A 24,982-nucleotide genomic window follows, 5' to 3' on the forward strand; every position below is an offset into this window, starting at 1 on the left:
CGCCGTGTGTGCGAAGGAATTTGTTAATTCATCCAACCTGCTGACACACCAGCGACTTCACACTGGGGAGAGACCATTCACCTGCTCTGTATGTGGGAGAGATTTATTAATTCATCCACCCTCTGTGAGAGTAGTTCCTTCTCATCTCGGTTCTAAATCCAACGCCCCTCGACCTATATCCATGACCTCTCGTTCTAGATTACCCAACAAGGACGAACATTTGGTCTACGTTTACTTTATCAATCCCATTTAGTATTTTATACACCTCGATCAGTTCCCCTCTCATCCTTCTAAACTCCGGCGTGTATAAGCCCAAACTGTTTAATCTCTCCTCGTATGCCAACCCCATCATCCCTGGAATCAATCTGGTGAACCTCCTCTGAACTGTCTCCAAGGCCACCACATCCTTCCTCAAATCAGAAGACCAAAACTGGACACAATACTCCTGATGTGGTCTCACTAACACCCTACAATTGCAACAACACTTCTCTACTTTTATACTCCAGTCCTTTTGCAATAAACACAAACATCCCATTTGCCTTTTTAATTACAAGCTGTACCTGCAGACCGACTTTCTACGATTCATGAACAAAGGCACCCAGATCCCTCTGTCCAATGCATCTTGAATCTGCTTACCATTTAGATAATTTACCTTTCTGTTTTTTTCGGCCTAAATGGATAACCTCACACTTTACATTAAACTCCATCTGCCAAATTTTGGCCCAATCTCCTAGACTATCTATATCCGTCTGTAAATCTTTATCTCCTCTTCACTGCCTTCTCTCCCACTTATTCTAGTGTCATTTGCAAATTTTGCTATGTTACACTGTCTCCCCCCCTTGCAGATCATTTATTATAGATTGTAAACAGTTGAGGTCTGAGGACTGAAACCCTGTGGCACCCCGCTAGTTACATTTCACCAGCTAGAGAAGGACCCATTTACCCCAACCTCTGTTTTCTGTCAGTCAGCCAATCCTCAATCAAATCTACCCCCCCAGTAAATAGTCTTTTTCCCACCACTACAGGTATCTTGTCTTGTGTTTTATCCGTCCTTGTTCTGAGTGTTGGCCTCACTCTGGACAATCTTTCTCCACTGATTTCTCTACTGCTCTCACTGCCTGTCCCATCGAAAGGCCAGTCCACGTTCTGATATTATCCATCCATGCGATCTTAGACCGTCATTGTGCACAATTTCCAGGTGTTTTGCCTGGCATTCCTTTTTTTCAACCACTTGTTGTGATCTCTGTATATGTAAATACATGAAGGGTTAATGTGCAGTCTGTATAGTCAGATGATCACTAGAGGGCAACACTAACAGGGAGTATATAAACCAGCTCAATCTGTTTTTCTGTTATCTTCGGGTGTGTTGTAGCTAGAGAACAGAAGTATAGTAAACTCAGTGTATGGTATAATATTCATAGTTAATCTAATTTTATCTTGTTTAATTTGACAACTAGTAAAAGTATTGAAGAATCAAACTCGCAAGTAAATTGATTATTCAATAAATAATTTGTTATCACTGGAAGACTTTGAGTATTCATCATCAGTTAAGTTCAACTCAGCATAAACAAATGAGTATCATATATTATTCCCAAGTAATATAACACCACTCCCTTCCTATTCACAACACATGTCCAAAATACGTGAGCTTCCTCGATATCACTGCCTCAAACAGGTTCCTCTGAACACCAGCTTTCTCCAGCACCCACTCATTCGTCCACTTTGCCGTCCGTGACACACGGAATATTTGTCCTGAGTCCGTTCATTTCAAACACTTTTATTGGAGCCTCGTTGCTCTTCTTGATGATGCAGCTTTCACAGCCACACATTGTCACTGGCCACACAAGGGCTTTCAGAAGATGAATGTTCATTGTAGCCGCAGTCACATAGAAAACAGAGAGTTGGAATAAATGGGTCCTTTTCAGAGTGTAAAGATGTAACTAGTGGAGTATCGCAGGGATCAGTTCTTGGCCCGCAACAATATTTCCATTAATGATCTGGAGGAAGGAGGTTTCCAAATTTGGACCGCAGTTTAATTTAAATGGTCAATTCTTTAATTTAAGATATCCAATTTAATTGGGCTCAAAACTAGGCCCTGTCAGGTTCCGACAATGGAAACTGCCTTATCAGATCGAGTTCTTCATTGGAAACCAGTCTATCATCAGTAGTGGAAATTAAAAATCGTCTAAGGGTTACGTTGAGTGACTTAGAAAATTGTTTGCGGATGTAAAACACCCTGATCATGGGTCTGACTGAGGGGATGGAGGGCAACCCCTTCACGGAATATTTCACGAACATGATTTCCAAAATGGTGGGTGAACATGTGCTCACTGCCACATCCTACCCCCCTCCTCGGAGCAAGATCATGCTCATTGCGACCGAGACCTCGTGCTGGGGAACCCCCGCGTGCGGTTATTGTTCAGTTCCATCATTTTAAGAAGGAGGCCAGGGAGCACCGGGAAGGCCTCTCCGTTCGGTTATACCAAGGCGTAAGTGCGGACCTGGCGAAGAAAAAGGCAGCCTTTAACGGGGTGAAATCCGTTTTATATAAATGTTTCTCCAGTTTGGCTTGATCTATCCAGCCCCCCTCTGTGTGTCTGTCAGGGAAAAGGATCAATTCTTCAACTCTCCTGAAGAGGGAAACAAATTTATTCAGAATCTCAATTTGAACTCTTGTTTGATTCTCCTTACTGGAGTTATTCTGCGTTGTGACGTTCAGGAGTTCTTACTGTGTCTGTATATATTTGAGTTACTGTGCTTTGAGGTTCAGGAGTTTTTACATTGACTGTATAAAATTTAGGATGAAGTTCTTGTTGGGTTTTACACGTGATGTACTTTTTCTTCTTCGCACTCTGTTTGCATTGTGAATTATATCAGCGTAAGAGTTTTTCTTTGAGTCTATGGTTGAGTGGAGAGCCTCCCAGCTCAGGATGAGCTTGGCTGACGGGAGGGACAAAAGTGGGTGTGCTGCAGCTCCTCGTCCCAAACACCTTGTGAATAGGAGCTCAGAATATTGTGGTCGGATTATGTTGTGTAGAGATTTAGAGATAAGGGATTGTTGGGTAATATTACTGATGGGTGTTGTTGGGTTAGGGAGGGATGGGGAGGGTGTTGTTTGACGGTGTCCACTATTCTGTGTCTGTCTGGTCACTGGGCCGGGCTTGGTTGCTGTCCTGGATGGATCTCCTCACCTTTGGCTTGTCAAGATCCCTTGCTTGATATTCTTCAGACGTTATGGCTGACCCCAGTGTAGGAATTAATGGTAGATCTCCACTTGGCCTTGTGGACGACAAAGGCTGGTGGATTCCATTTTGGAAGTTGACCGTCAATACTCACTTGCCCCAATGCTGGATCTACTGATGCACAGAACAAATTTACAGCTCCAATTTGAATTGATATTTAAGGATACGGCCTACATCAGTTACGGCGTTCCAGGTTACCATTTTTGAACATGCGGAGGAGGCGGGTTGATTTCCTGCACATCAGCTCGAGGCAGACAGCCTCTCGAGAAACCCCTTTGGTTCAGAACAAGGAAGGTAACTTGGTTTCAGCTCCTCTCCAGGTTAATGCTGCTTTCAGCTCATATTACCCTGAGCTGTATTAGTCAGAACCTTCTCCAAACACTTCAGGGGCGTCATTCTCCGACCCCCCAGCGGGTCGGAGAATGGCCGTTGGCCACCGTGAATCCCGACCCCGCCGGTTGCCGATGTCTCCGAAGGGAGAAAAGTCGGCGGGGCGTTAATGGCGCCGCTGCCGTCGGAGAATGGCACGGGTCTGCGCAAGGCAGCCGATTTTGGGCCTGCCGATATTCTTCCTTCCGGATGGGCCGAAGTCCCGTCGACTTAAATCAAACCTCCTTTCCATCGGCGTGAACCTGTGCTCCAGGTTCACGCCGACCAGCGTGGAGGTGAGTGACGGCCTGGGGGGTTGGCCGCTGGGCAGGTGATGGCGTGGCCGCAGTCTGAATGTGTGGGGAGAGGTGTGTCTCGGGTTGTGTGTGTGTGTGTGCGTGCGGCGGAGGGGGTGGTTAGAGTGGGCTGGGCTCCGGGTGAGTGCCGGGAGGGGGGTCCGTGCCGGGGAGGAGGATGGGGGGGTCCTTGCCGGGGAGGGGGATGGGGGGGTCCGTGCCGGGGAGGGGGATGAGGGGGGGTCCGTGCCGGGGAGGGGGGGTGCGAGGGCAAGTGAGTTGGTCCACCTGTCCAGGTGCCAGCCTCCAACAGTTGGACCCATGCGGTCCAAGCCACCTGGCTGGGGGGAAGGAGGGGATATGGGCAATGATGACATGTCGTCGTTCCCCCCACTCCCCAGGCCGTCATGTTTTCCGATCATCCAGCGATGTTGGCCGCTGTAGCGGCAGGCGCTAATGTCCATGTCCTGGATGAGGAGGAGGAGAAGGAGCGTGCCAGAGAGGCGGCGCAGGCTGCCGCAGAGGGGCAGGCGGCAGCCGTCCAGGCTGGAGGGTCACCTGACCGACAGGACGAGGAGGGGGAGGAGGACGTCGCGGCCCCACGGTAACGGAGGCACCCGAGGGCGCCCCATGTGTACCGGCCCCGGCAGTCATACCAGGACCTCACGGACCGGGAATGCAGGAGGAGACTCCGGATGAGGCGGGAAACCGTGGCACACATCTGCCACCTGCTGGCACACCTGTCACCGTGTGGCACAGGCGGGGGACACCCTCTCCCCGTGTCCGTCAAGGTTACGGTGGCCCTGAACTTTTATGCAACATAGTCCCCCATCCCCCATTCCAGGCACCGAGTGGGGACCTGTCCGGCATATCGCAGACATCGGTGCATCCGGGCAGTGACAATGCCCTATATGCCATGGCGCACCGCTACATCCGCTTCCCTGTGGACCGGGCCAGCCAAGATGCCTGGGCCGTGGGCTTCTCTGCCGTGGCCGGGTTCCCCATGGTCCAGGGCGCGATTGATGGGATGCATGTCGCTGTGCGGCCACCTGCAGATAACAGGGCCGTGTTCACCAATAGGAAGGGGACCTATTCGATGAACGTACAGGTGGTCTGCGACCACCGCATGATGATCCTGCAAGTCTGCGCCCGTTACCCAGGCAGTGTACACGACTCATGCGTGTTGTCGCGGTCATCCATCCCCAGCATGTACGAGGGACGCCATCCCCGGCTGAGGGGCTGGTTGCTGGGTGACAGGGGCTACCCATTGCGATCGTGGCTGACGACGCCTATACGGAGGCCGCGCAATGAGGCGGAGAACCGCTACAATGATGCCCATGTAGCGACAAGTGGAGTGATAGAGAGGTGCTTTGGCGTGCTGGAGATGCGTTTCAGGTGCCTGGACCTCTCTGGGGGCGCCCTCCAGTATCGGTCAGATAGGGTCGGCCGCATCATTGTGGTGTGCTGCATCCTGCACAACATAGCCCAGCAGAGGGACGATGTGCCGCAGGCAGAGGAGAGCGGAGTGGAGGAGCAGCAGGAAGAGGCGCAGTCCTCCCCAGATGAGGGGGATAGGGGCAATGGTCAGGGCAGACGGGGTAGATACAGACGGGTGGCTGTCCACCATTACCGGCTGACCCCTGGCCACAGTACCACCATCCACCCGGACCATCCCTGCATGCGGCTGTGATACTGCAGCGCACGGTCCCGTCCTCTGCCCGGGGGATGTTGATGGCGGCCCAGGGGGAAGGAGGCAGACTCACCTTGGGCTGAGGTAAGACCACCCCTCACACACACACTTGCGCTCAACGTACATGACACACCCGCACGCTTTGGACAGAGCACAAAGGCAGCTTCTGTAGGTGTAACATTGACTTTAATAACCAAAGGTGTTCATGCACGTGTCCTAGCCCCTAAAACTTATCTGTGCCCTGCACCCGTGCCAACTTACTCAGTGTCTAATTGTTTGGCCTTACGGGCCCTTTGACTACGTCTACGTGGTTCCCCAGACAGTACAGCAGAACTGGAGGTGGACTCCTGTGATTCCTGCCCTCTGACACTGGATCCCTTTGGCGGCTGTTTCCTGGGGCGTCCTGGCCTAGATGGGCCAGGCTGCGGCCCGGGCGACTGGGATGGCGAGCTGCCAGCCTGCCCTGCCCGTTGCCCACCCGATGCACCTGGGACGGAAGGGGGGGGGGGGAGTCCGAGGTGTCGCGGTGTTCCGGGACCTCCCCTACAGGGGGAGCCGGGACGGACCACACCACCTCCTCCTCCCTCGGGGTGCCCGATGGCCCCCAGGCCTCTACATGGGTGGGGGATGCGAACGGACTGGCCAGTCCTGGAGGCCCGTGCTGGTATCGACAGGGGTTTGCAGCCATGGAGCCCAGGGGGTTGGCAAACCCTGTCTGTGACAGTGCGACGCCGGCTTGCACATGGCCACTGGCGCCGATGCCCTCAGCGATGGCCTGCTGAGACTGGGCCATGGCCTGCAGAGACTGGGCCATGGCCTGCTGAGACTGGGCTATGGTGTTGAGCGCCTCTGCCATCTGGCGCTGGCACTGGCTCATGGCCTCCTGTGAGAGGGAAGCCATGTCCTGGGCCACAGATGCCGCCTGCACGGAAAGCCCCAGGCCTCGCAAACCGTTCCCCGTCTGACACCGTCGCACCCATTGCCTCCACCGCGGACGCCACCCATGCGGTGTCGGCCTGGGTGGCACGCATGACCGGCACCACTTCCAGCTCCTGGACGCGGGTGGACTCCTCCACCTGTGACTGCAGCCGCCGCAAGCCGGCCGTCACCCTCTTCGCTCGTCTCCGGGTCGGTGGTTGCATCGGATCTATGTGTGGGTGTGGAAACTCCAGGAACCCGGGATCCGGCGGGGGGGGGGGGGGGTGGCAGGGGTAAAAGGCAACACTGTTAGGCAGGTATATGAATGCACGCCATCGGTTGCGCGTGCATTGCAGAGGTTAAGGTTAGGGCTGGATTCACTTGGGGATATGGAGGGGGGGGGGATATGGGGGAGGGGGGATATGCGGGAGGGGGGGATATGAGGAGGGGGGATATGGAGGAGGGGGGGTATGCGGGAGGGGGGATGTGGGGGGATATGGAGGAGGGGGGGTATGCGGGAGGGGGGATGTGGGGGGATATGGGGGAGGGGGGATATGGGGGAGGGGGGATATGGGGGAGTGGGGGGATATGGGGGAGTGGGGGGATATGGGGGAGTGGGGGGATATGGGGGAGTGGGGGGATATGGGGGAGGGGGGGATATGGGGGAATATGGGGATATGGGGGGATGTGCAGGAGGGGGGGATATGAGGAGGGGGGATATGGGGGAGGGGGGGATATGCGGGAGTGGGGGATATGGGGGAGGGGGGAATATGGGGGAGGGGGGAATATGGGGGAGGGGGGAATATGGGGGAGGGGGGGATATGGGGGAGGCTCACCCTGCCTGCTCTGACGAGGACGTTCACCTTCTTGTGGCATTGGGTGCCTGTCCGTGGTGTCAGGGCCACAGCGGTGACGGCCTCTGCCACTTCCCTCCACAGACGCCGGCTGTGGCGTGGGGCAACTCTGCGGCCGTGCCCGGGATACAGGGCGTCCCTCCTCTGCTCCACTGCGTCCAGGAGCGCCTCCACATCCCGTGACTCGAACCTCGGGGCTGAGCGGCGGCCAGCCATCCAGTCGGGTGTTCCGGTTGGGTGGGGGGGAGCAGCGCGGCCTTATGAGCCGTCACGCCGTACGGCGCGTATGACGCTGCACGGCGTCAACCACATGCGCAAGCGCGGATCCAGTTACGTCCCTGCTAGCCCATTTCGGGCAGGAGACTTTCGACCCATTTTTCCGACGTGACGCAAGTCGGATTTGTGCCATTTTTTGCGCCGATCGGCGGACTTTGCGCCGATAACGGAGAATTTCGCCCCAGGTGTGCAGAGTATTCTGGATGGTCTACACATCCCGACCATAGAGGAAGGCAGGAGTCGGGAATTGGACTCCCCATTATTCCCAGGAGAAACACTGAAATGTATTGGCGGTTGCAATTTGGAGAAGGGACCCAGTAGAGTGTGGGTCAAACCGACCCATTTCACTTCTTCACACAGATGTTAAACTGCTGGCTCAGGTCCTGGCTTCCCGAATGGAGCCCTGTCTCCCAGTTATCGTGTCTGAGGATTGGACAGGCTTTATTAAAGGCTGACATTTGCCTGCCAATGTCCGACACCTCTTAAACATTGTCCTTTTCCCCGCCACTGCTCTGGGACCTGAAGTCATCGTCTCTTTGGATGCAGAGAAAGTATTGGATAGGGTGGAATGCAACTACCTTGGGAGATTTGGGGAAGAATTGGTTTTGGTTTGAAATTTACCTCTTGGATTCCTCTGATGTACAATGTCCCTGAAGCCAACATCTGTACGAATATGGTATCTTCAGAATACTTTCCATGAGGCAGAGATACTACAGATGGCCAACCTCATTTCCCTGCTGTTCTTTGCTTTAGCTAGTGAACCTCTGCGATAGTGTTGAGGTCATCTGATGAGTGGAAGGGTATCTGCCGGGATGGAGTGGGGCACCGGGTATCACTCTACGCCGATGATCTACTTCTGTATATTTTAGTTCCGGTCTTCTCTGTAGACAACAGTGAAGATACTCACAACATTCGGCACCTTGCTATCTACTGGGTTTCCTTTTTTATACAATATATAAGATTTTACGGTGGCCCGAGAACCTTGCCCACTGATAGCAATATTTGGAGTCTCTGACTTAACGGCATTCCATTCGGGGGTTGGGGCGGACGTTCTCACCTTTGCTTCTTTGATAGTCAGGAGGTGAATATTGCTCAGTTCGAGATCTCCCACTCCATCTAAAGCATCCGCATGGTTGGAGGATATGATATTGTTCCTATATCTGGAGAAGCTTTTGGAAAAGATACTGGGGGACAGAATATATGCATATTTGGAGGAAAATGGATCAGTTAATGACGGGCAGCATGGTTTTGTGTGGGGAATGTCGTGTCTCACCAATTTGATTGAGTTTTTTTAAGAGGTGACAAAGAATATTGATGGAGTGGATGTAGTTTATATGGACTTTAGTAAGGCGTTTGACAAGGCCACATGGCAGACTGGTGCAAAAACTAAAATCACATGGGTTTTGGGGTGGGCTGGCTAGATGGATGCAGAACTGGCTTCGTTATAGAAGACAGAGTAGCAGTGGAAGAGTGTTTTTAAGAATGGAGATCTGTAGCTAGTGGTGTTCCACAGGGATCAGTGCTGGGACCTCTGTTGTCTGATATATATAAATAATCTGGAGGGAAATATGGGTGGTCTGATTAGTAAATTTGCGGATGGCAGGATGATTGGCGGGGTTGCTGATAAGTGCTGAGGATTGTCAGAGGATACATAGATTGGCGACTTGAGCACAGAAATGGCAGGTGGAGTTTAATCTGAACAAAAGCGAGGTGATGCTATTTGGAGCATCAAATCTAGGTAAGAATTATACTGTAAATGGCAGAACCCTGAGGAACATTAACATACAGAGGGATCTGAGTGAATCTCTTCCCACAATCTGAGCAGGTGAATGCCCTCTCCCCAGTGTGAATGTGCTGGTGTCTCTGGAGGTTGTGTGAGTGAGTGAATCCCTTCCCACATTTGGAGCAGGTGAATGGCCTCTCCCCAGTGTGAACCCGCTGATGTCTCAGTAAGTAGGTTGTACAATTGAATCCCCACACTCAGAGCAGGTGAACGGCCTCTCTCTGGCGTGACTGCAATGATGTACAGTCAGATCAGATGATCGCCTGAACCCAGTCCCACAGTCAGAGCACCTGAATGGTCTCTCGTCCGTGTGAACACGTTGATGGGACATCAGTTCCCCAGAACCTTTACAGTGCTTCCTGCAGTCTGGGTATTTAAAAGGTGTCTCGTGAGTGTGAACTCGCTGGTGTCTCAGCGGGTTGGCTGAGTGAGCTAATCCCTTCCCACACTCGGAGAACGGTCTCTTCCCAGTGTGGACTCATTGGTGTCAATAGGTGGGATGAGGTAGTGAATGCCTTCCCACACTCCGTGCAAGTGAACGGTCTCTCTCCTGTGTGAGTGCCACTATGAATTTCCACTTCAATGGTTAATTGTATCCCTTTCCACAGTCCGCATGTTTCTGCGTTCTCTCTCTGTTGTAACTGCGTTTGTCTCAACAGGATGGATGATCAGCTGAAAACTCATCCACACACAGACCCTGTGCACAGTTTCTCTCCACTGTGAATGGTGTTTTTTCCTTCCATGTTCAAAATCCGACAGTATTTGGATAATGATGAATTAGGCGACTGTACGATTCTGATGTGATATTGAGTTTCAATTTCCCAATGTCCAACCTCCTGTGAAATTGACTGAAAACAGAAAAGAGCGAGTGTGAGAGTGAAATTGAGCTGAATGAATTTGGTCATTTGTGGTGCCGACACTGGGAAAAAGTGACCATGAAAACTGCTGGATTGTCATAAAACCCAACTGTTTCACTAATGTCCTTCAGGGAAGGGACTCGCTAACTGGTCTGGGCAACACAAGACTCAGACTTTAATAGAAAGAGGGAGAGTGGAAGAGAGAGTGAGAGAGAGTGATAGAGAGGAGAGGTAGGGAATGAAGGAAAGGGTTTTTATACATCTACAGCTTGACCAGATGTTTACAAATCACTCAAACCTTCAGCCTCCATCACCATAAAGGACCAGGGCAGCATGTGTATGAGAACGCATTCACCTACAAATTCCTCTCCCAGTCACACACTGTACTGACATCCTGTACTGGATGAGCAAACATTTACTGCATTTAAACATTGCAAAAAATGATCCCATTGTCTTTGCTTCTCTTCTATGAACTCCATTTCCTCAGCACTGACTCCACCCATCTCCCTGATAACAGCCTGAGACTGAACCGTGGTTCACACATATCCCAAAATATTTTGTCACAAGTAGAGGTGTCAATCACATATCTACATCATCACCAAGACCGCCTATTTCCACTTCAGTAACATCGCGCGACTCTCTGCACATCTGCTGCACGAATGCACTCCCGGCTGGTCTCCCACATTAAACCTCCTATGAACCTGAGATCTTTATTGCTTAATCACACCAAGTTTCATTCATGCTCACAGACCTACAAAGACTCCCAGTTAAGAAGCAGATACATTTAGAAATTCTCATCCTTGTTTTCAAATTTCTCCATGCTCTTTTTCCACTCTCTGTAATCTCACCCATGCTCTTGTCTCTCTGTAATCTCCTCCATGGTCTTTTTTCTCTCTGTAATCTCCTCCATGCCTTTATCGCTCCCAATCTCTGAAATCTGCTCCAGCCTCACAACCGCCCATTCTGGCTTCCTGACCATTCCTGATTTTAATCACTCCATGTTTGGTATCCATGCCTCGAGCTAAGGTCACAAACTCTGGAATTTCCTCCCCAAACCTCTTGACTTCTAGATCTTCCTGTACTCCTTCACGTGACTCCTTAAATCCTACTTCTGACCATCTGCCCTGCCCTCTTAATTCCTTACATGACTGTGTCAAATATTGATTTTTAAACCACCTATGGAGCACCTCAGAATGATCCATTACATGAAGGGTGCTATATAAATACATAGTGTTATTGATTTGGTCATGTATCACTGTTCATTCATCATCACTGGGTGAATGACCTGTAACTCCAGCATTGTGGCAGCACCTTCACCACACAGACTGCAGCGGGTCAAGAAGGTCAAACATCATCTTCTCCACAGGTAACTAGGGATGGGGAATATTTGCTGCTGGTCTTGTTGGTGAAAGGACAGGGGAGTAGGAGGAGCTGATTGGCTCTGGCAGAGAGAGCCAGCACAGACAGGACGGGCTGAATGGCCTCAGTCTGTATTGTAACCATTCAATGATTCACTGATAAAGAAGCGACGCTGGAGACCAGGAAACAACCTCTGGAACCAATGGCCAACCTGATACAAAGTGGCTCGTCATTGACCTGGGAGCTGCGGCCCTGCTCGGTGTAAACAGGGGGGATCCGCTCAGTTTATTCCCGGGGTTGCCGGATCCTCTCCGTCCACCCGCCGGACCCTCCGTCCCGCAACTCCCCCCCCCCCCTTTTACCCATTGTGGACCCGTCTGTCCATCACCCGCACTGCGCATGCTTCACTCCCAGTCCAGCCCCTCATTCACTCCCATTGGCTGGAGGGCCAGCTGCTCCCGTCCGGTCCTCCAGACCCGCCTCCTCTGTTCCTATTGGTCCGGAGCTGCCGCCAATCACTCGCCGGGCATTGTGACCGTTCGGGCTGTGACTGCCGCATGCACAGTTCATGTTGACGCTGACGGTGCGAGAAGCGGGAAAGAAGCAATCAAACGACTTTCAGGATTGGAGCCGGTGGGTGGCTGGGGAGCAATAGAAGCTGCGGAGTGAGCCGGGAGGCTTCATAAATACCCCGTGGAGGATTCAACTCCCGAGTAAAATGTTAACGGTCCCGTCTTAAACAGCACCGAACAGAGTGAGAGCTGAGCGGTGACAGGCCCGGGTTACCGGCTGCCATCTTTACAGAGGACAAGGTGCCGCAGGGCGCATGCGCTGCGAGCCTGGACCGGATGCCAACTCTCCCGGATTGACTGGCTGGAGTCTCCAGGATTTTATTTTCTTCATTTGTGGGAGTCACTGGCTGGACCAACATTTATTGCCCATCCCTAATTTCCCTAGAACCGAGTGGCTTGCTCGGCCATCTCGGAGGGCATTTAAAGAGTCAACCATATTGTTGTGGTTTGGAATTGTGTCGGCCAGACCAGGTAAGGATGGCAGATTTTCTTTTCTGTTCATTCACGGGATGTGGGTGTTGCTGGCTGGGCCAGCATTCACTGCCCAGCACTAATTGCCCTTGAACTGAGTGTATCTCAGAGAGCATTTTAAGAGTCAGCCAGCTGACTGTGGATCTGGAATCACATGTAGGCCAGACCAGGTAAGGATAGAAGATTTCCTTCACTGAAGGACATGAGTGAACCAGATGGAAATTTACAATAATCGACAATTGTTTCATGGTCATCAGTAGACTTTCAATTAATTCATATTTTACCTTCTGCCTTGGTGAGATTCATGTCTGGGTCTCTGGAAAATCATTTGGACAGTAAAAAAGATTTTTGGGTCTCTGAAAAAAGTAGTCGCCCCTTCGAGCCTGCTCCTTACATACAAACTAGGAGTCGGCCCCGAGAGCCTGCTCCAACATTCAATGATTTTAACCTCCACTCCACATTCCTGCCGACCCCTATAACCTTTCACCCCCTTGCTTATTGAGAATCTATCCAGCTCTGCCGTAGGAATATTCATGCACTCTACTTCCACTGCATTTTAAGGACGGAAGTTCAAAAGTCATAGGATCCCTATAGTGCAGTAGGAGCCCATTCGGCCCATCAGGTCTGCATCAACCCTATGAAAGAGCACCCCACCCAAGCCCACCCCATCCCACCCACCTCATCACCTCACAAAACGTCCACATCCTTGAAGACAAAAGGGCAATTTAGCATGACCAATCCACCAAACCTGCACATCTTTGAACTGTGTGAGCAAACTGGAGAACCCGGAGGAAACCCACGCAGACACGGGTAGAACTTGCAAACTCCACACAGTCACCCAGGGTCAGAATTAAACCTGGGTCCCTGGTGCTGTGAGGCAGCAGTGCTAACCACTGTGCCACCCCCCCCTGTCTTACAACCGACAAGAGAAAATTAAATCCTTAACCCCATCTGAAATGGATGACCCCTTATTTTGCAACAGTGACCCCCTTGTTCTCGATTCTCCCACAAGAGGAAACATCCTCTCCACATCCACCCTGTCAAGACCCCTCAGGATCTTATATAGTTCAATCCAGGTTTTGCCCAAAACTTTAAATCTGTGTCCCAACTGCTTGTACGATCAGTGAATGGAAACAGAGTTTCTTTGTCCACCTGATGGAAATCTGGCATAATCCTGTGTCCCTGAATCAAATCTCCCCTCCACCACCTTTGCTGGAACCATTCTGGTAAATCTCCTCTGCACCTTCTCCAAGAACCTTCCCATTCTTCCTGAAGAGTGGTGACCAGAGCTTTAGAAAGATTCATAGAATAGAATTAGAACCATAGAATTCCTACAGTGCAGAAGGAGGCCATTCGGCCCATCAAGTCTGCACTGATTCCCTGAAAGGGCACCCTGCCTAGGCCCACACCCCTACCCTGGCCCTGTAACACCATAGCCCCACCTAACCTGCACATTCCTGGAGACTAAAGGGCCAATCCACCTAACTTTCCCTTCTTTGGACTGTTGGAGGAAACCTGAGCACCGGGTGGTAGCCCACGCAGACACTGGGAGAAAGTGCAAACTCCACACAGATATCACCAAAGCCGGAATTGAACCCGGGTCCCTGGTGCTGTGAGGCAGTAGTGCTAATCACTGTGCCACCAGAAGCATAGTTTTAGTATCAATATTTCTATTTATGAAGCTCAAGGTCGACTATGCTTTGCCAACTACTCTCTTAATATGTCTTGTAGATATACACAATCCCTCTTCACCTCCTTCTCTCTCCTCACAAAGAGGCCAGTTGGGTTTTATGAAAAAAAAACATTTTTAATTTAAATTTTGAGTACCCAATTCATTTTTCCAATTAAGGGGCAATTTAGCATGGCTAATTCACCTACCGTGCACATCTTTTGGGTTGTGGGGGCGAAACCCACGCAAACACGGGGAGAATGTGCAAACTCCTCATGGACAGTGACCCAGAGCTGGGATCGAACCTGGGATCTCGGCGCCGTGAGGCTGCAGTGCTACCACTGCGCCACCGTGCTGCCCTTTATGACAATTTTCAGCAGTTTTCATGGTCACTTTTTCCCAGTGCCGGCCGTACACATGACCAGATTCATTCAGCTCAATTTCACAACCTGCCTTTGTGTTTTCGTGGGTTCTCTCTCACTCCCTATTTTCTGTTTTCATAGAATTTACAGTGCAGAAGGAGGCCATTCGGTCCATCGAGTCTGCACCGGCTCTTGGAAAGAGCACCCTACCCAAGGGCAACACCTCCACCTTATCCCCTATAACCCAATAACCCCACCCAACACTCAGGGCAATTTTGAACACTAAGGGCAATTTATCATGGCCAATCCACCTAACCTGCACACCTTTGGACTGTGGGAGGAAACCGGAGCACCCGGAGGAAACCCACGCACACACGGGGAGGTCTGCAGACTCCGCACAGACAATGACCCAAGCCGGAATCGAACCTGGGACCCTGGAGCTGTGAAGCAATTGTGCTATCCACAATGCTACCGTGCTACCGTTCACCTGCCATTCAATCAGTTTCACCGGGTATTCGAAGGGGAGGCTTCAAAGTCCAGAAACTCAAACCACACATCACATCAGGATCTGACAGAGTCCTCAATTTATCATATCCTGAATATCATTGGGTTTTGAACATGGAAGGAAAAAGCATCGTTCACAGTGCGGGGAAACCGTACACGTGTTGTGTGAGTGGCGGAGGATTCACTCGATCACCAGGCCTCACGAGCCACAAATGCAGTCACACTGAGGAGAAACCGTGGAAATGTGCGGACTGTGGGAAAGGATTCACTTCCCCATCCAAGCTGGAAACTCATTGATGCAGTCTCACTGCGGAGAGACCATTCACCTGCTCAAGAGTGTGGGAAGGGATTCACTCAGTCATCTGCTCTGTCCACACACCAGGGAGTTCACTCCAGGGAGAGACCATTCACCTGCTCAGTGTGTGAGAAGGGCTTTACTATTTCAGCCCACCTGCTTAGTCACCAGCGAGTTCACACTGATGAGAAACCGTTTCAATGTCCAGACTGCGGGAAGTGCTATAAAAGTTCTGGAGAACTGATGCGCCATCAACGTGTTCACACTGACGAAAGACCGTTTAGGTGCTCTCACTGCGGGACTGGGTTCAGGCGATCATCTGAACTCATTGTACATCAGCAAATTCACACTGGGGAGAGGCCATTCACCTGCTCCAAGTGTGGGAAAAGATTCACTCAGTTATCCGCCCTGCAGAAACACCAGCGAATTTACACTGATGAGAGACCGTTTCAATGTCCAGACTGCGGGATATACTAGAAAAGTTCTGGGGATCTGATGTACCGTCAACGTCTTTACACTGATGAGAGAGACCGTTTAGATGCTCTCACTGCGGGACTGGGTTCAGGCGATCTCACCTCACTGTACATCAGCAAATTCACACTGGGGAGAGACCGTTCACTTGCACCATTTGTGGGAAGGGATTCACCGCTTCGTCCCACCTGCTGACACACCAACGAGGCCACAAGTAACTACAGTGACTGGATTTTCCTGTTACTCGCATTCAGGACTGAACAATGTTCATTTGGGTCTCTTTCTGCTGATAACAAACTCTATCCCATTTACAGAGGCTAATATTCTGGCTTAAAGTCAAATAAATTAGATTTGTGTAAATACGCAGTGTGTTGAAACTTTTTAATATCTTTGACACAAGTTAGTTCCTTTTGAAGTTCTCTCGCTCTCCCCTGTCTCGTCCATCCTCACCTCCAACAAGAAGTGTGAGAAGGGCAACTGTGTGCACGAACAGGGTGAGGTCGGAATACTTTAGGCTCCACCGGGGGACAAGGTAGGGGTGCCCCTCTTCCCATTATTATTCGCCCTTGCGATAGAGCCGCTGGCTATAGCGCTGCGGACTTCAACGAACTGGCGAGGGTTGGTTCGGTGGGGGGTGGGGGGAGGAGCATCGGGTCTCGCTTTATGCGGTTGATCTGCTCCTGTATATTTCAGACCCACTAGAGGGGATGGGGGAGGCATGCAGATTCAGAGGAACTTTGGCAATTTCTCGGGGTACAAACTAAACGAGAAGTAAAGCGAGACGTTCGTGATCCAAGCTAAGGGGCAGGAAAAGGGACTGGGAGAGCTTCCACTGAAATTGGTCGAGAAGAGCTTTCGGTACCGAGGGATACAGGTGGCTCGAAAGTGGGATGCCCTCCACAAGCTTAATGTATCTCGGCTGGTAGAGCAGATGGAGGGGGACTAAAAGGTGGGACATGCTCCCGCTATCTAGCGGGGAGGGTGCAGACCGTTAAGATGACGGTCCTCCCCAGATTTCTGTTCGTCTTCCAGTGCCTTCCCATCTTCATCCCTAAGTCCTTCTTTAAGCAGGTGAACAAGATCATCTCTGGATTCGTATGGGCAAATAAGACCCCGCGAGTAAAAAGCTTGTACCTGGAGCGCAGTCGGAGGGGGGGTGGGGGGGCGGCACTGGCGAACCTTTGCAGCTACTATTGGGCGGCTAACTTAGCCATGATTAGGAAATGGGTATTGGGGGAGGGGTCAGCTTGGGAGCGGTTTGAGGCGGCCTCATGTAAAGGTACCAGCCTAGGGGCACTTGCAACAGCACCTCTGCTGTTCTCGACGGCCCGCTACTCCTCAAGTCCGGTGATGGTGGCGGCATTAAAGATCTGGGGTCAGTGGAGAAGGCACAGGTGGGTGGAGGGAGCCTCAGTCTGGACCCTGATATGCAACAATCACAGATTTGTCCTGGGCAGGATAGACGGAGGGTTTCAAAGCTGGCATTGGGCAGGCATTAAAAGGATGGGGGACCTGTTCATAGACGGGGCCATCCCCAGCCTGAAAACGCTGGATGGGAAATTCATTTTGCTCCCTGGAGACTCCGATACCTTCAGGTACACACCTTTCTGAAAAAGCAGGTGGTATCATTTCCGCTGCTACCCACATGCAGGATACAGGATAGGGTGGTCTCTGGCACCTGGGTAGGGGATGGGTAGATTTCGGACATTTATCGGGAACTTCAGGAGCGGAGGAAGCCCCAGTGGAGGAGCTTAAGGGCAAATGGGAGGAGGAGCTAGGTGGGCCTGTGGGTGGACGCCCAAAACCGGGTCAATTCCTCCTCATCATGTGCCAGGCTTAGCTTAATCCAGTTTAAGGTGGTCCACGGGGCACACACGACGGCAACCAGGATGAGCAAGCTCTTTCGGGTTGAAGATAAATGTGCGAGGTGTACGGGAAGCCCTGCAGATCATGTCCATATGTTCTGGGCATGCCAGGCTCTTAAGGGATTCTGGCAGGGATTTGCTACGGCAATGTCCAAGATTTTAGGCATGGGGGTGGTGCCGAGTCCAGAGGTAGCGATCTTTGGTGTGTCAGACAATCTGGGAGTTCAGAAAGCGAAAGAAGCTGACGTATTGGCCTTTGCCTCCCTGGTAGCCCAGAGACGGATCCTTTTAATGTGGAGGGACCTGGGTTAGTGACATGGCTGGGTTTCTCAGTCTCGAGAAAATAAAGTTTGCCTTGAGAAGGTCCATGGTGGGGTTCTCTTGGAGGTGGCAGCCGTTCCTCGACTTTCGAGGAGAGCAGTAAAGGTCAGCAGCAGCATCCCGTGCGGGGGGGGGGGGTAAATCATTACGTTGTATTGTTCTTTTCTTTGTACATACGGTTAACATTTTTTTTCTCTTTGTTCTGTTGATTGTTGCTTCCGGTCATGCAAACATTATGGTGTTTTTTTTGACAAATTTGAATAAAAATAATTTTTTTAAAAAAGTATGAGAAGCTTGTGGAGCTTCTTTGTGACTGAGATTGAGTAAATCCGATGAGTTCCTGCTCCATCGACCCTATTCCCACTCAGCTACTGATCAGCCAACTGTCCCTCTGTCCTTCAAATCTGCCATCATCACCCCCTCCTCAATAAAACAATCCCTTGACCCTGCCATCCTTACAAATTACTGCCCCATCTTCAACCTCCCTCTCCTCTCCAAACTATTTGAACATGTTGTCACCTCCCAAATCCTTGTCCATCTTTCCCAGAATTCCCATGTTTGAATCCCTTCAATCAGGTCTCTGCCCTGTCACAGTGAAATACAAGAGACAAACAGAATCTTACCCGGAGAGAAGACAGACAATCTGGGAGCTTGGATGCAAGGGGGGCACGGTAGCACCGTGGTTCGTACTGTTGATTTACAGCTCCAGGGACCCGGGTTCGATTCCCAGCTTGGGCCACTGTCTGTGCGGAGTCTGCAAGTTCTCCCCGTATCTGCGTGGGTTTCCTCCCACACTCCAAAGATGTGCAGGTTAGGTGGATTGACTATGCTAAATTGCCCTTTGCATCCAAAAAGGTTAGGTGGGGTTACTGGGATAGGGTGGAGATGTGGGCTTAAGTAGGATGCTCTTTCCAAGTGCTGGTACAGACACGATGGGCCGAATGGCCTCCTGCACTGTAAATTCTCTGATTCTATGAGGTGAGATTGTGCTTTCTGAGCTCCAGCCAGGTGATGTTAAACACTCAGGCGGGAAAGACAAAAATCTACAATGTGTTTAAAACAGCTGATTTATTTCACCAATATCGAGAATGTTAAACTCCAGTCCCTTCGAGGTTATTATCATCAGAAACAAACTCCAACTATCAGAGTAAAAACCTCAACGTTCTGATACAGATAGAGGCCATTTGGCCCATTGTGTGTGTGCTGGCTGGGAGCTATTCAGCTTAATCCCATTTTACAGATCTCAGTCGATTGCCCTGCATGTCCCAGTCCTTCAATTGGATATCCAAGACATTTATTTTCAAGTGATCGGGATTTCTGCTTCTATGACCCTATCAGACAGTGAGTTCTAGACTCCCACCACTGAAATGATTTCCCCCTTCCACTCCCAACGCTATGCAAATTACTTTAGATCTAAACCCCTTGGTTATTGATCTGTTAATGAAATAGATCCCTCTTATCCATTCTATCCGGGCCCCTCATAATGTTAAACACCCCAGTTAATCTCTCCTCCGTGTTCTCTGTTCCACAGAAAACCACCTCAGCCTCTCCAATCTTTCCTCATTGTTAAAATTCTCCATTTGTGTCAACATCCTCATCAATCTCCTCTGCATCTTCTATGGTATGAACACATCCTTCCTGTCATGTGGTGACCAGAACTGTACTCAGTAATGCAGCTGTGGTTTAACTAGTATTTTGGACAGCTCCAGTATAACCTCCCTGATCTTATAATGAAAACAGAAAATGCTGGAAATACTCAGCAGCTGTGGCAGCATCTGTGGAGAGAGGGGTTTCAGGTTTTTCCTCTAATAGAAATTGCTGGGAATATTCCCTGCTCCAGTACTCTATGTCCCCGTGAATAACAAAGTATCCTCTCTGCCTTTACAAGCACCGTATCTACCTCTCCTGTCACCTTCAGGGATCTGTGGACATGCACTCTTACGCCCATCTGTCCCTCTACACCTTACTATCATGCCATTCATATTCTTTCCCTTTGCCGTGTTTGTCCTCCCCAAATGTATTTATTACCCCCGGTTCTCTGGATTGACCTCAGTTTGCTACTTTTCTGGCCCGCTGATCAGTCTATTGATGTCTTCCTGCAGTCATTACACCATTGGTTCAAACATGCACAAAAGTGCTGAATGCCAGTGAGGTGAATGTGTCTGCCCTTGCCATCAAGGCAGAATTTGACCGAGTATGGCATCAAGGAGCCCTAGTTAATCTGGAGTCAATGGGAATCAGGGTCAAAACTCTCTGCTGGTTGGAGTCGGACCTGGCACAAAGGAAGGTGGTTGTGGTGAATTGAGGCCAACCATTTCAGCTCCAGGACATCACTGCAGGAGTTCCTCAGGGTAGTGTCCTCGGCCCAACCATCTTCAGCTGCTTCATCAATGATCTGCCTTCATCATGATGTCAGAAGTGGGGATGTTTGCGGATGACTGCACAATGTTCAGCACCATTCGCAACTCCTCAGATAATGAAGCAGTCTGTGTCCAAATGTAGCAAGACCTGGACAATATCCAGGCTTGGGCTGATAAGTGGCAAGTTACATTCATGCCACACAAGTGTCAGGCAATGACCATCTCCTCCAAGAGAGGATCTATCCATCGTCCCTTGACATTCAATGGCATTCCATCGCTGAATCCCCACAATCAAATTCCTGGGGGGTGCCATTGATCAGAAACTGAACTGGACGTGCCACATTAATACTGCGGCTACCAGGGCAGGTCAAAGGCTAGGAATCCTACGGTGAATAACTCCCCTCCTGACCCCCCCAAAGCCCGTAAACCATCCACAAGGCACAAGTCAGAAGTGTAATGGAACACTCTCCACTTGCCTGGATGAGTGCAGCTCCAACAACACTCAAAAAGCTCAACACCATCCAAGACAAAGCTGCCAGCTTCATTGCTCCCCCTTTTAGAAACATTCACCCCCTCCACCACCAACGAACAGTGGCAGCCATGTGCACCATCAAGATGCACTGCAGTAACTCACCAATGTTCCTTATATAGCACCTTCCAAACCCTCGACCACTACCATCTCGAAGGACAAGAGCAGCAGAGAGCTGGGAACGTCACCACCTGGAGGTTCCCCTCCAAGTGACTCACCACCCTGACTTGGAAATATATCAGCCGTTCCTTCACTGATGCTGGGGCAAATTCCTGGAACTCCCTCCCTAACAGCCCTGTGAGTGTACCTACACCGCAAGGACTGCAGCAGTTCAATAAAGCCACTCACCACCACCTTCTGAAGGGCAACCAGGGATTGGTAATAAATGCTGGCCCAGCCGGTGACACCCGCATCCTGTACATTACTTCAAAAATTTATTAAAGCCTGTCCCCATTTTAGAATCTCTGCAAGTCAGAGCTTCCCAAACTGAGGGTCATGACCCCCAATGGGGTTGGCAAGATGGGATTTTGGCCTTGGGAGCTCTCAAACAGCAATGGCTGCCGTGAGGTTCCTTTAAAGCCTCTCAGTTTTTATTTTTGTTGGTGGGTGTAGCCAATTGGAGGACTCTCTGGGGACCAATTGCTGCAAAAAAAGAAGCTTCTGAAAAGGTCAGTGTTCGTTTTTATCTGGAAAGTCGATTTCTTCAATAATCAGGATCTTCCTGTATTCATAATCTGGAGCACAAAGCATTCATTGTAAGAATGATAAAGTATTAATAATCAGGATCATAATGTACAAATAATTAAGATACTATCACATTAATAATCAGAATCTTACTTCATCAACAATGAGGATCCTGCTACATTAATAATCAGACTCCTATCTCTTTAAGATTCAGGATACCTACACATTAACAATCAAGATACCATTACATTAACAGTCTCAAGCCTATTGCATCAACAATCCGGATCTTATTGTGCAAATAATCAATGATGGTGGGGGGTCCAGAACGCCGGGTCGCAGTTTGACGATAAGGGTAAACCTTTCAGGACTGAGGTGAGGAGAAGTTTCTTCACCCCAGAGAGAGACCAACACGTTGTGTAATTTCAGGAAGCAATTAGATACAGCTCTTGGAGCCAATGGGATCCAGGGATATGAGGGGTAGGCGGGATCAGGGTATTGATCAGCCATGGTCATAATTAATGACTCGTTGGGCTGAATGGCCTCTACCTGCTTCTATTTCCTATGTTTGTTTCTATGTAAGATCATGTTCACTGTAGATCCGCCAGCACAGAAACTGCACTGTGCTTCTGGATACAGTCTGCAAATAGATGGAGCCTTTTATTTTTAATTCTCCTCCTTTTTCACATTTTCTCCCACATTTACATCCATCAACAATAAACAATAATCAGCAAGATATGTCAGTCCCCATAATAACAACAACGATCCCATCTACCCACCAACCCCCGAACCTCAACCCGCATGTTTACATAAACAAACGACAAAAAGGAATCAGGGATTACCCGTAGTCATCCTTAATCTTACACAGCTCCCCCCCCGCTCATTCATGAGTCTGGTAACAGTGGGTAAGAAGCTGTTTTTGAATCTGTTAGTGCGCGTTCTCAAACTTCTGTATCTCCTGCCCGATGTAAGAGATTGGAAGAGAGAATGACCTGGATGGGAGGGGTCTTCGATTCTGCTGCTCACTTTCCCAAGACAGCGGGAGGTGTAGACAGAGTCAATGAATGGGAGGAGGGTTCGCGTGATGGACTGGGCTGTGCTCACAACTCTCTGTAGTTTCTTACGGTCTTGGGCCGAGCAGTTGCCATACCAGGCTGTGATGCAGCCAGATAGGATGCTTTCTAAGGTACATCTGTAAAAATTAGTAAGAGTCAATGTGGACATGCGATCATCGTTGTTCGAAATCAAACCCACTATGGTCGTGTCATCAGCAAACTTGTAGATAGAGTTGGAGCCAAATTTTGCCACACAGCCATGTGTGTACAGGAAGTATAGTAGCTGTATATTGTGCTGATTTTTGCATCACATGTCCTGGAGGTCATGTAAGTGTGACAGTCGATGGGACTTTCTGTGTTTGATCAGTTCAGCTGGAATTCCATCTTTGCCGGGTGCTCCAATGACAGATATCATCTCTGCTGAGTGGGTCTCAAACCAGTCTTTGTTGTGGGTTCCACTTTTGCCAAATGTTGTTGCTGCTGTGTCAAACAATTCAACTCAGCGACTTCCGAACCATCAATATCAATGTTGATTGTTGAAGCTTTTATTGATGTGTCTGTGAAAAATGTTACTGTTTTGTTTACCATTTCTCAATCATTTAATTACATTTAATTGACAGAGGTATCACTGTGTGCAATGTGTAAGTCAGTAAGAACTGTCAGCATGAATTAATCAGCACTTTCTAATTGGAAATGTTAGTCAGTGGAGCCTTTCAGATTTGATTTGTAGATTTTACATCAATTAGGTTGAAGTAAAAGTTTATAATTTTATTATTTGGATTTCGGCGGGAGCGGTGCGCAAGTGATTTCTGGGAGGTAAGTTTCTCCTTTAAAAACACTTACTTTCACAGGAGCAGGCCATTGGATTTCGGCGGGAGCGGTGCGCAAGTGATTTCTGAGAGGTAAGTTTCTCCTTCAAAAACACTAAGGCACTTTTCTGTTTTATTTTTTTCGACCCGCGGACTTCTGGGAAGGCCCCCCCACCCCCAACCAATAAATTCTGGTGGAGAGAAAACCCGAGACACTACACGTGTAGTGTCTCCCACCCACCCTCCTCCTCTAACCTAATAATAAGATCCATTGGTGTGAGGTAAGTGCCACATTATATTATTATTTTTTCTTTTTTAAAAAAAATTTACTGATTAGCCAGATTTTGTTTGGAAGTCAGAGGGATGGCAGGGAAGGGAGTGCAATGTTCCTCCTGCAGGATGTTTGAGGTGAGGGATGCCCTTAGTGTCCCTGCTGATTTTACCTGCAGGAAGTGCTGCCATCTCCAGCTCCTCCAAGACCGAGTTAGGGAAATGGAGCTGGAGTTGGATGAACTTCGGATCATTCGGGAGGCAGAGGGGGTCATAGATAGCAGCTTCAGGGAATTAGTTACACCAAAGATTGGAGATAGATGGGTAACTGTAAGAGGGACTGGGAAGAAGCAGTCAGTGCAGGGATCCCCTGCGGTCGTTCCCCTGAGTAACAAGTATACCGTTTTGGATACTTGTGGGGGGGGGGGGAGACTTACCAGGGGTAAGCCATTGGGTACAGGCCTCTGGCACAGAGTCTGTCCCTGTTGCTCAGAAGGGAAGGGGGAAGAGGAGCAGAGCATTAGTAATTGGGGACTCGATAGTCAGGGGCACAGATAGGAGATTTTGTGGGAGCGAGAGAGACTCACGTTTGGTATGTTGCCTCCCAGGTGCAAGGGTACGTGATGTCTCGGATCGTGTTTTCCGGGTCCTTAAGGGGGAGGAGGGGCAGCCCCAAGTCGTGGTCCACATTGGCACTAACGACATAGGTAGGTAAGGGGACAAGGATGTCAGGCAGGCTTTCAGGGAGCTAGGATGGAAGCTCAGAACGAGAACAAACAGAGTTGTTATCTCTGGGTTGTTGCCCGTGCCACGTGATAATGAGATGAGGAATAGGGAGAGAGAGCAATTAAACACGTGGCTACAGGGATGGTGCAGGCGGGAGGGATTCAGATTTCTGGATAACTGGGGCTCTTTCTGGGGAAGGTGGGAGCTCGTCAGACAGGATGGTCTACGTCTGAACCCGAGGGGCACAAATATCCTGGGGGGGAGATTTGTTAGTGCTCTTTGGGGGGGTTTAAACTAATGCAGCAGGGGCATGGGAACCTGGATTGTAGTTTTAGGGTACGGGAGAATGAGAGTATAGAGGTCAGGAGCACAGATTTG

At 50.0% G+C, this 24,982-nt stretch overlaps 2 protein-coding genes across 3 annotated transcripts in view; one reads left to right on the plus strand and one right to left on the minus strand.

The window, feature by feature from the left end:
* LOC140421745 (uncharacterized) overlaps positions 1–24,982 on the plus strand; it is a 354,082-nt gene that overhangs the window by 202,511 nt on the left and 126,589 nt on the right. The gene's annotated exons all lie outside the window — the stretch shown is intronic.
* LOC140417895 (uncharacterized) overlaps positions 1–24,982 on the minus strand; it is a 217,435-nt gene that overhangs the window by 38,104 nt on the left and 154,349 nt on the right. The gene's annotated exons all lie outside the window — the stretch shown is intronic.

The sequence above is a fragment of the Scyliorhinus torazame genome, chromosome 5 (assembly GCF_047496885.1).
Source record: "Scyliorhinus torazame isolate Kashiwa2021f chromosome 5, sScyTor2.1, whole genome shotgun sequence".
NCBI classification, from domain to species: domain Eukaryota; kingdom Metazoa; phylum Chordata; class Chondrichthyes; order Carcharhiniformes; family Scyliorhinidae; genus Scyliorhinus; species Scyliorhinus torazame.